Consider the following 8,961-nt stretch of genomic DNA (forward strand, 5'->3'; position numbering starts at 1 on the left):
TATGTATAAACCATAAAGTAGACAATATTGCATCAAAAATAATGAAAATAATATTGCTAGTGATTTGTAACATTATTTATTATTAATTCACAATCAGCAATAAATATATATCCATAATATATGTATATGTGCATGTATATTCTGTAAATACGTACATAAATAATATTAGCAATGAGTATAGAAAAAATGACCAGATTGCTTCATATTTTGCATAAAGTAAATAGCTACTAGTTCATTTTGTTGGGAGCTGAAGGAGTGTTAGTGTAACGATATGTGTTTACGACCCATAAACACTGCAACACACTCATTGTGTCAGTGCCTCCAACAACCTTAAAGAATTCAAGAACCTTTTTTTAACCTGATAACAGGGATGACATCATTCAACATTTATCTTTTGTATTTGTTTCTGACAGCTGCTCAGGTATAAAAAAAAGGATCTGGTTAAGGTCAAATGATGAAGCTCTGGTTATCTTGAAATGCTTACATACCTGTAGTACTTTATCTCTCAAAGAAATGTCATGGATCTTTAAATCATCATTAATGGCAGAGAAGAGCTGGCATCAAAGTGGGAAGTGGTTGTATTACTAAACTAACTTAAATATTATGCATGTGTCTGGCTGATCAGTCAGATCACCATGTTCCTCCTGTGAATTCATACATACAAACTGTCTAAAATAACTGCATTGTTTTCATGGATGCAAACTTCCAGCAGGGGGCAGCAACTCATCATGTTGGGAGATAAAAACGATGTAAATTCTAGCACAGGTTTCTTCTTATATTTAAGTCAAGCGGACACATATTTGTGATGGCGCAATGTTTCAAATTATTCTGTTGATACTCCTTCACATTTACATCAGGCCTGCTTCAAACACTGCATTTATGATTCCTTTTAAACCACATTTTCAGCAATGTTGATTTTACAAATACACAAAGTGTGTTACAACTCAAAGGTGAAACAAAAGTGGTTAGTAATGTTAGTAGGATATGAGTGTATTGCTTTAAAACTCTCTTGTAATGTGTGCATTAGATCCATACAGGTTTGTGTGTCTGCGCCAGAGACAGAAAGAGCGAAACACACACCGCAGTGGACCTTCATTCCAGCATCCTCCTGATCTGCATGGGTCAGACACACTGGGTTCTGCTCTGCCCCCCATTTGAGCCCAATGTGATCCAGATGACAGGGGGGTTTCCACAGGCAAGAAGTTGGGGGGCCCGGGGTCTTCATGGGTCAGCGGTAATTCACCGCAGAGCTCTGAAAGCAGAGTCTTAACACACACAAAACCCCGCGCAGAAAAGTGAGGCTCCACTTAAAGTTTTAAATATCACACAAACCTCAGTTCAAAGCCAGGTATGTTTGCATGAAAAGCCTTAATCGGCTTAATGATGTCCTCTAGCGCATGGTTAGTTTTGAAAACACACTAATGCTCAAGTTTATACAGGCTTGGATACCACAGAGACATTTATGTCCCAAAGACAGAGAGAGGCAGAGACCGAGAGCTTGTGTGTTGATGTAAGCAATCAGTAATTTCCACAATTATCTAATTGTGTCAGAATTTCTGCAAGTTTTTACCAATTATCCATTTCCGTTTTCTTCTTTGTTTGAATAAAATAAGGAATGTCTTAGCACACTGCTCATGTGTGCGTGCGTAATTATGTGTGCGATCCAGAAGCAGCCCTCTGTAACCAGAGCCTCCATCATATGGAGGATGCCTGCTAAAATAACAGCTCCGCTACTTCCAGCGGAATGTGTGTGTAGGCTGTAAAAGATGGCGAGGAAGAAGAAGAAGAAAACCTAAGCCCGGGAAGTATTTCTCTTTGTGGCACTGTAATCAGCAGTGCTCTGCCCTGTAGAGCTTAAAATAGTAAAACCACTGAAAGACAGTTGAAGGACTGAAAAGAGAACGCTCTCGCTGCAAGTGTGTATTTTTACGTGTCGCTGCTTCCTGAATGAAGACGTGAATCTAGTTACAATATTCTTCAGGTTTTCTATTTTTTAAGGGGAAAAGTGATTTCCAGGCCTGCTGTATGTGCGCTGTTGTCGTGTTGTAGAACCTTTACAACCTGTGTCCTGTTTCCACATACATTTGCAAAAATGTATGTGGAAGTTAATGGAGACTTCCTATTCAGTTCAGTCTGGATAAGAAGCAGACAAGTTACACATGTAAAGAAGAGGAACAAGCAGAAGGAAGAGGGAGTTCCTTTTCCATCGGGTAGAGAGCAGCTAAAAAAAAGGAGTGCTCGTAGCAGTAAAGCAAACCCAGGGCATTAAAGAAACAACGAGAACTAAAACTGAAACCAGGCTAGAAGTCCAACTTATACATTATATGTACAGGTGCAACAGTCTTGAATCAAATGGTCTTGCACCAACCATCAGAAATCAGTCTTTTCAGCGGTTGTGTCTTGCTGGGAAACGCTGAGTCCAATTCTTCCACCATATCCGGCAACAGTTCCACAGACAATTCCAAGGCCACTCTCCTTGGCATCTGTCTGTACTAGTCATCCTGTTGCTTCCCTGCTGGAGCAATACAGCAGAGCAAGTACAAGTGCTGAAGACAGGGGTACTAAATTGTGGCTCTGGGGTTGTTGGTCTTTCAGCGCACAACATAGGTTTTGACACGTGAACTGGGGGGAGTTCATAAAATATTTTTGTGCTGGAACGTTTATTAAGCTTCACTTTAAACTAGAATGCAGGTTGTTCAAAGTGTCGGTAGACTGGCATTTCTGATAACCAGCGCCAACTATTTTCAGATTTTTGGAAAGCAGAGATTGTTTTGTTTTGATGCTAAAATGATTGCACATTTTCTGCAAAATGTTTGCACATTATACAGTGCCATCACAGCATCACAGTCACCTTCCATTGAGCAACTCACCTCATGGACAGCTTCTATTAAACCCTATGACACATGATCTACTTGGTCTCCTCGCTTCTGTGTCTTCCTTCCAAACACTAAGTCTAGTTAATAATGTAAAAAAAAAAAATGGTGATATTAAGTGGAAGACCTGGTGCTTCCTAAACGTCTTTCTTTTCCACACCTCCACCCAACTCGGAGACCAGATAAGCGGACAGCTGGAGAAGACCAATCTGTCCTGCTGCCTGGTGAATGATGGACAGTAATTAAAAGTTAGCTAATAACCTCTTCACACCTGACATTTCAACAGGGAGGTCCTGGACACCATTATCTACATATAGATTAAACAGCGTAATTGGCAGAGAGATAGGGTTAGGGGGATCGTGAAAGAAAAAGGAGGGAAAAAAAAAGAAAAGGGGCCAGGCCATCGCCAAACCATTAAGCAGAATATCTGAGTGACACTCTGATTTTGCTCCTCTTGCTAATGCGACAGGAATTGAGCTGAACTAAAACGCTAAATGAATGAAGCCTATCTCGGTGTGGTTATTACCGGGGCAAACATCGGCCGTGGAAAATAGCTTTAATTTCATAATAATTGCTAGAAGGACGTGACTCGTTAGAGACACAATATGAGAGTGAAAGGAGAGAGGGAGGGGACGAAGGAAGGAAGGAAGGACAGGAGAAACTCTTTTGAGGAGGAATGCTGTTAGTTGAGCTGCAGCACTTGTTCTCCCACACGCTGCCATTTACACAAACTCACTGATAAGTGATACTGTGGACTGATAAGATGAATTGATAGTGGGGAGGGGGTGATGGTGGGGTAGCTGGACTGTCATTAGCGCTGGAATAGGAAATATTTCATTTTAAAGCTAAAATATTCCTGAATGATTTTCCTTGCAGGTTACAGGTTCCCACAGTATCCGCTGCTTTGTAATCAACTCTAATAGGCTATTACACATTCACTGCACCATAAAATAAAAAATAATAACAATAATTCTAATAGCTTTATAAATGAATGTGATATTTAGCTTAAAAGCACCCCACTTTCACTACCTGTGCAAACTGTTAAGCTTTTAGTCCACCAGTTTTGTAATTTGACATGTTGAAAAGCACAATTTGACTGTTTTTTGTTTGTTTGCAAAATAGATAAAATTGGACTTAAATCAATTCAAGTTTTCAATTCAAACTACAAGAAAAAAATAGTCCAAGGTGCTTTGTACTGTGAACACGCTTCAGTATTTTAAAGAAAACCCCAACCATCCGACAACCCCAATGAGTAAGCACAAACTCATTTTTACCAGGAAGAAACCACTATCAGGTATCTGATGGTGACGAAATAGTGAAGACTAACACCACTCTTTTATCTTTACGCTAAATATAAACCTAAAAACAGCAGCTGGTAAGCCTGAGGAAAAAAAAATCTTGGCTGGCCTCTAAAGCTCACGAGACCCTTATTTACGCATTATATCCTGTTTGTGCATACAAAAAAGCCAGGTGTGAAGGCAGTAGGCAGCAGGACTCGACGCTGAAGCCAAAGAGGAATCACCTTTAAGCACAATGTTGCACACGGCGGCGAGCTCTACACTCACATTTCATCTTCTCTATCAACTTTCTTCAGCTTTTCATTTTTGTCTTAGATGCAAAATTTGGGCCCTCTGCAAAGAGCTGATGGTCATTTTGGAAATGTGTGTTACATTTATACTTATTCGAATTCTTACTGAAGACTTTTTTATATCTTCTGCGTGGGGAGTGATTGAACGCCTGCTCTCCCGCTGGTTTCCCACTCCTTAATTCTCCCTGTCTCTGATTTTTTGGAGCTTCTATTTAAAGAACAAGTCACAGTTTGACTCCAGACAATTGCGCTGGGTTTGTTGTTAAGAAGTTACCCCAAAGATGCACACAATTCAAATTTAAGCTTTTGTCCAAGCACACACTCTGCTGAAAGTTTTACGACACATGATGATGTAGAAGTTCACAGGCCGAATAATGACTTAGTCTTAGCCCACTTTGGCCATTTCTTTATAAAACTCCCCAAAGACCCAAAGATATAATCGACTCTTCAACAGATTCCTTGAAATGCATTTTTATAAATTTTGGCATGTTTGGGCATGTCAGTGCAGCTGCTGCATTATTATTTTGAACTGGACATTTGCCCTGTGAAGGAATCTGAATAAGGCTGCTGATAAGTATTCCAAAATAAAAGTATCACAAGCCAAACAGGGAATAGATTTTGCATAAAAGGAGGAGTGTGACAGACAATGCCACAGACACCTACATTTCCCAAAACACTGAAAGCGAGCCTGTCCACACCTCAGTCCTGAAGCCCTGATGTGCTGTTTGCAGCTCGCCTCATCTGTGTCAGTGGTGTAAAACTGTAGCCGAGAAGAACTAGCTGAAAAACAGCCATCTGCCATGAAAAGAGCTCTATTTCCTTCTCCAGAAAAGGAAAAAAAGAAAAGAAAAGAGAGAGAGCTGACAGTGAACAAGAATGACAAAAGCATGCAGCTACACGCGGGTCGATACTCGACTGCCCTGAAGCTATCAAACCGCTAATGGTTACCTTCTAATCTGCCAGGTCACAGCGCTGTGTTTTTCTGACTATTATTATTATTCTGACTATAAATACCTTCCCAAGCTATAGGAGGGTAATTTAGTCAAAATTTGGATGGCTCTTTATTTTTTTGCCCATTATTTTCATTGCCTGAAAATGGGCAATTAGCCGACCGCTTGAGTCAATAGCTTTTACCTAAAAGTTACTTTTTCAGGGTTTTTTTCACATGAGCCATCCATTCAGGAACAATAAAATAAACGCACATAAAAGTTGCCTTTCAGAGGAAGACTGTGGCAACTTGGTGGCTTTAACAATTCTTCTCTGTATCTCATTAAATGTCTCTTTGCTGAGGGATCGTCTCTGTGGCAAAGGTAGATGAGGAATGTGGTTGACTTGTGCCGTAACCGAATGTAAAAACTTAAGAAAGAAATGAACACAGCAGCTGTTTTCATTCATAAATAAACCTGTTTTTTTAATATATCGTCCTTTGCTATGACAAAACTGACATCTACTCCTTTAATCAACAATAAAATGTAGACAAAATACTCAGATATGCAGCCTACTTAATGTTGTGTACACATTTTAAACAATTTCAAGGGTTATGTTTATAAATGAAGATTTTAATTTTGATTTGTTGCCTCTAACTTTTTAATTGCACCTCTCACATATCAATGAAAACAGACAGATGCTTTTCAAAGATGTTTCAAGCTAAAGCTGCTTTGATAAAATCAGTGCACGTTCCAAATGGATGTTGAGAGCGTTGGGGAAGTTACGCTCTGTGCCACTAGATGTCCCTGTTGCTTTACTGTAAAGGCTGCTGCAGTGCTGTTGGAGTTTGCATCTGAGCCATCTGTCCATGACTTGTCTCTCCAGACCCTGGGTTCATCCATCATGTCCAGAGGTGCTAGCCTCTTTAAAATCAAACAAGAAAACATTTCTTTATCCCCACTGCTTCATCTGCTCTTTCCTCTTTTTCCTGTCCCATTCTCCGCATTCTCTTCCTACCTCAATCCCACCGTCTGTCTCTTTCTGTCCCTCTGCCTTCAATGAGTGGATCACTTTACTGTTTATACAAGGGGATTGGTGTTGTTAACAGGTGTAGGGTAATGGGATACCGTTACTGGCAGGCGAGCGCAGGAAAGGGTCGCACCCCTCCTCTTCCTCCTCGCGCTCATACTAACTCTAGCTATACTCTGATTCTGATGGATTGCACCCACCATTCATCTAAATTATGCCACTGGCAATGAGCTATCAGCTCAGTCTGGCTCAAACGAAGCACAGGGTTTGTTTCTGTTGACACTTCCTCAGCACTCACTTCTTCTCCTGATTACTGTCAGGCCCTGTAGAGGGGTGATGCAGCTCGGCCGGGCTTGGGGCTTTGCTACACTCTGTTGGCGTTTGTGGTCTGTGCTCTTTGCCATTTTATAGCTGTTAGGAAGCGGCTATCAAGCGGGTAGTTTGGCATTTGTCACCAGCTGCATATGACACGAACCCCCCGATTTGCCGTAAACGTGGTACTTATTATGTTAAACTTTGCTCAAGGTGCAAATGACCTCATTTTTCCAGAGAAGGTCAGCATGTGAAGTCTAATTCTCCACTAGATTCCAGTTAATCATGGCAGAGACATCAGAGCTGTATGACATGCAAGTTCAAACTGGGTAAATAGAAAGGTGTTCTTTACTCCAGCCATTTTAATCCAGTCCAGCCATGTTGGATCCCGTGTTTGTCTTCTCTTCCAGCTTTCCCAGAGATCCCCCCACCTCCCCCTTTCTTGTGTTTAATTCCTTTTTCTCCCGGTGTCCCTTAGAAATACTCCCAGCTGCAAAACAGATGTTGAATACGTTCCTACTTTCCTTGTTTCTTTTTTGCTTTCTTTCTTGATGATGACTACATTTGTAATTCTCTTCACGTAGTAATAATAGCCACACATAATCCTCACAACAGGTAAGGCAACATAATTTACATTTGATACAGCTGTTTTTTTAAATATTTTTTCTGTCTTCAAACCTTCCCAATTGGCAGTAAGTCTTGAGGAATTCCACCCTCCTCCAGCCATTGCTTTTGGCGAGACTAGTGATGGGGGGCCGCAGCGAAAGTGAGCGGGTGCAAACTGTGAAAGTCTCCCCTTCCTCCCTTCATTGACTAAAACTATTCCAGGGATAAAGTTGGACTGGTTAAGCATCCTCCCGAAGCTGATTATTTGACCATTGCACTCATGTGGCTAAATTCATTCAACCGTGACGGTGTGAGGTAAAAATCTTCCTCTTTTCCTGATGGCTAACAAACAGCTATTGGTTGAGCCTTTTTAATAGCTGAGCTGGGGGGGGGTGGGGGTGGGGGCAGCGAATAAGCAGAAACTGAGATAAGAGAAAAAGAGTGCACCAGCATTACGTTGCTTTCGTGATTCGCTGCCTAATTGAGCCTATCTGACATGTTTTTAGCTTGTTATTTCAGATAAATAACCCAATAAATGTTCCCCAGATTATATTATTACAGTTATAAAATGTACCCAGGGAATCAGTTCCTCCCCCATGCTCATTGTTTTTTATTGAGTTCCTCACCCACAGGAGCCAAATATAGAGCTGAAGATGTGATAGAAATAATGTGCAATACTCGGTTTGAGTCTACCCTTCCAAACATTTTAAAATGCACATTTTACCCATGCCTGACAGCGAGTTCACAAGACTTACAAAAGAAAGCCCTTTCATAACATTTGCGTCATTCCTTTGATGTCTAGACATTATATGTTTTTCTTTTCTTCTTCTTCTTCTTCTTCTTTTCTGAGAAACTAAAAACCCTACATCTGACGGACTAGTATGTCATCTCCTAAGAGAGAGGTACTTGACTGAAGTCACTGTGTAGACAGTACAAAGCTTCCACATTGGTCCATATTCATGAAGGTGGAGCTATTACTGACATATTTTCTTATGGGAACAAATCACCAGTTGGGTGTAAAGATGCAGCAGCGTAGACTACAATCTCCGGAGCTTTGTCGCATTCAGCTGATCTCAGTCCAGTGTGTGGTGCCTGTTGTCTGGGAAAGTTCTCATGGATGGGACAGTTTCTGGGCCCACTCCCCAATATCAGAATCTGTGGGTGGATGGTAAGACGGAGGGCTGGCAGGAGATGAGATGTGCAGTGGAGATCAAGGTTTTAAAAGCAAAGTTAAAGGGAGCTAAAAGAGACAGAATGTGAGAGCATCTGTTGTGCCTGGTGTGCTCATTTGGTTTCAGCCTCCACTTTTTCAGGATTCAATCAGAAGCTGATTATCTATTTCTGAGAAGGGTGGAAAAGTCAAATTATGGTATGTGATAAGCAGACAGACCTCCTCTTTGCACTAAACGAAGCTAAATTGCCCTCGCTCAAGCAGCTGTAAAAACTAAAATGGTCACAGCATCACGACAAATATGTTACATCAGAAAACCTCCAGAGAGGGAGAGCAGATCTGCACTACAGAGCTGCTGTGCACATGCAGGATTTGCTTTGGACCAAGTTGTTCACACTTTGCATTCCAGCTGAAAACAAAAGGGCAGAAAGTTTCTTTCTTATGACAACAATTAC

Source organism: Haplochromis burtoni, unplaced genomic scaffold (genome assembly GCF_018398535.1).
Source record: "Haplochromis burtoni strain Fernald_Lab_line unplaced genomic scaffold, NCSU_Asbu1 Contig_62, whole genome shotgun sequence".
NCBI lineage: Eukaryota > Metazoa > Chordata > Actinopteri > Cichliformes > Cichlidae > Haplochromis > Haplochromis burtoni.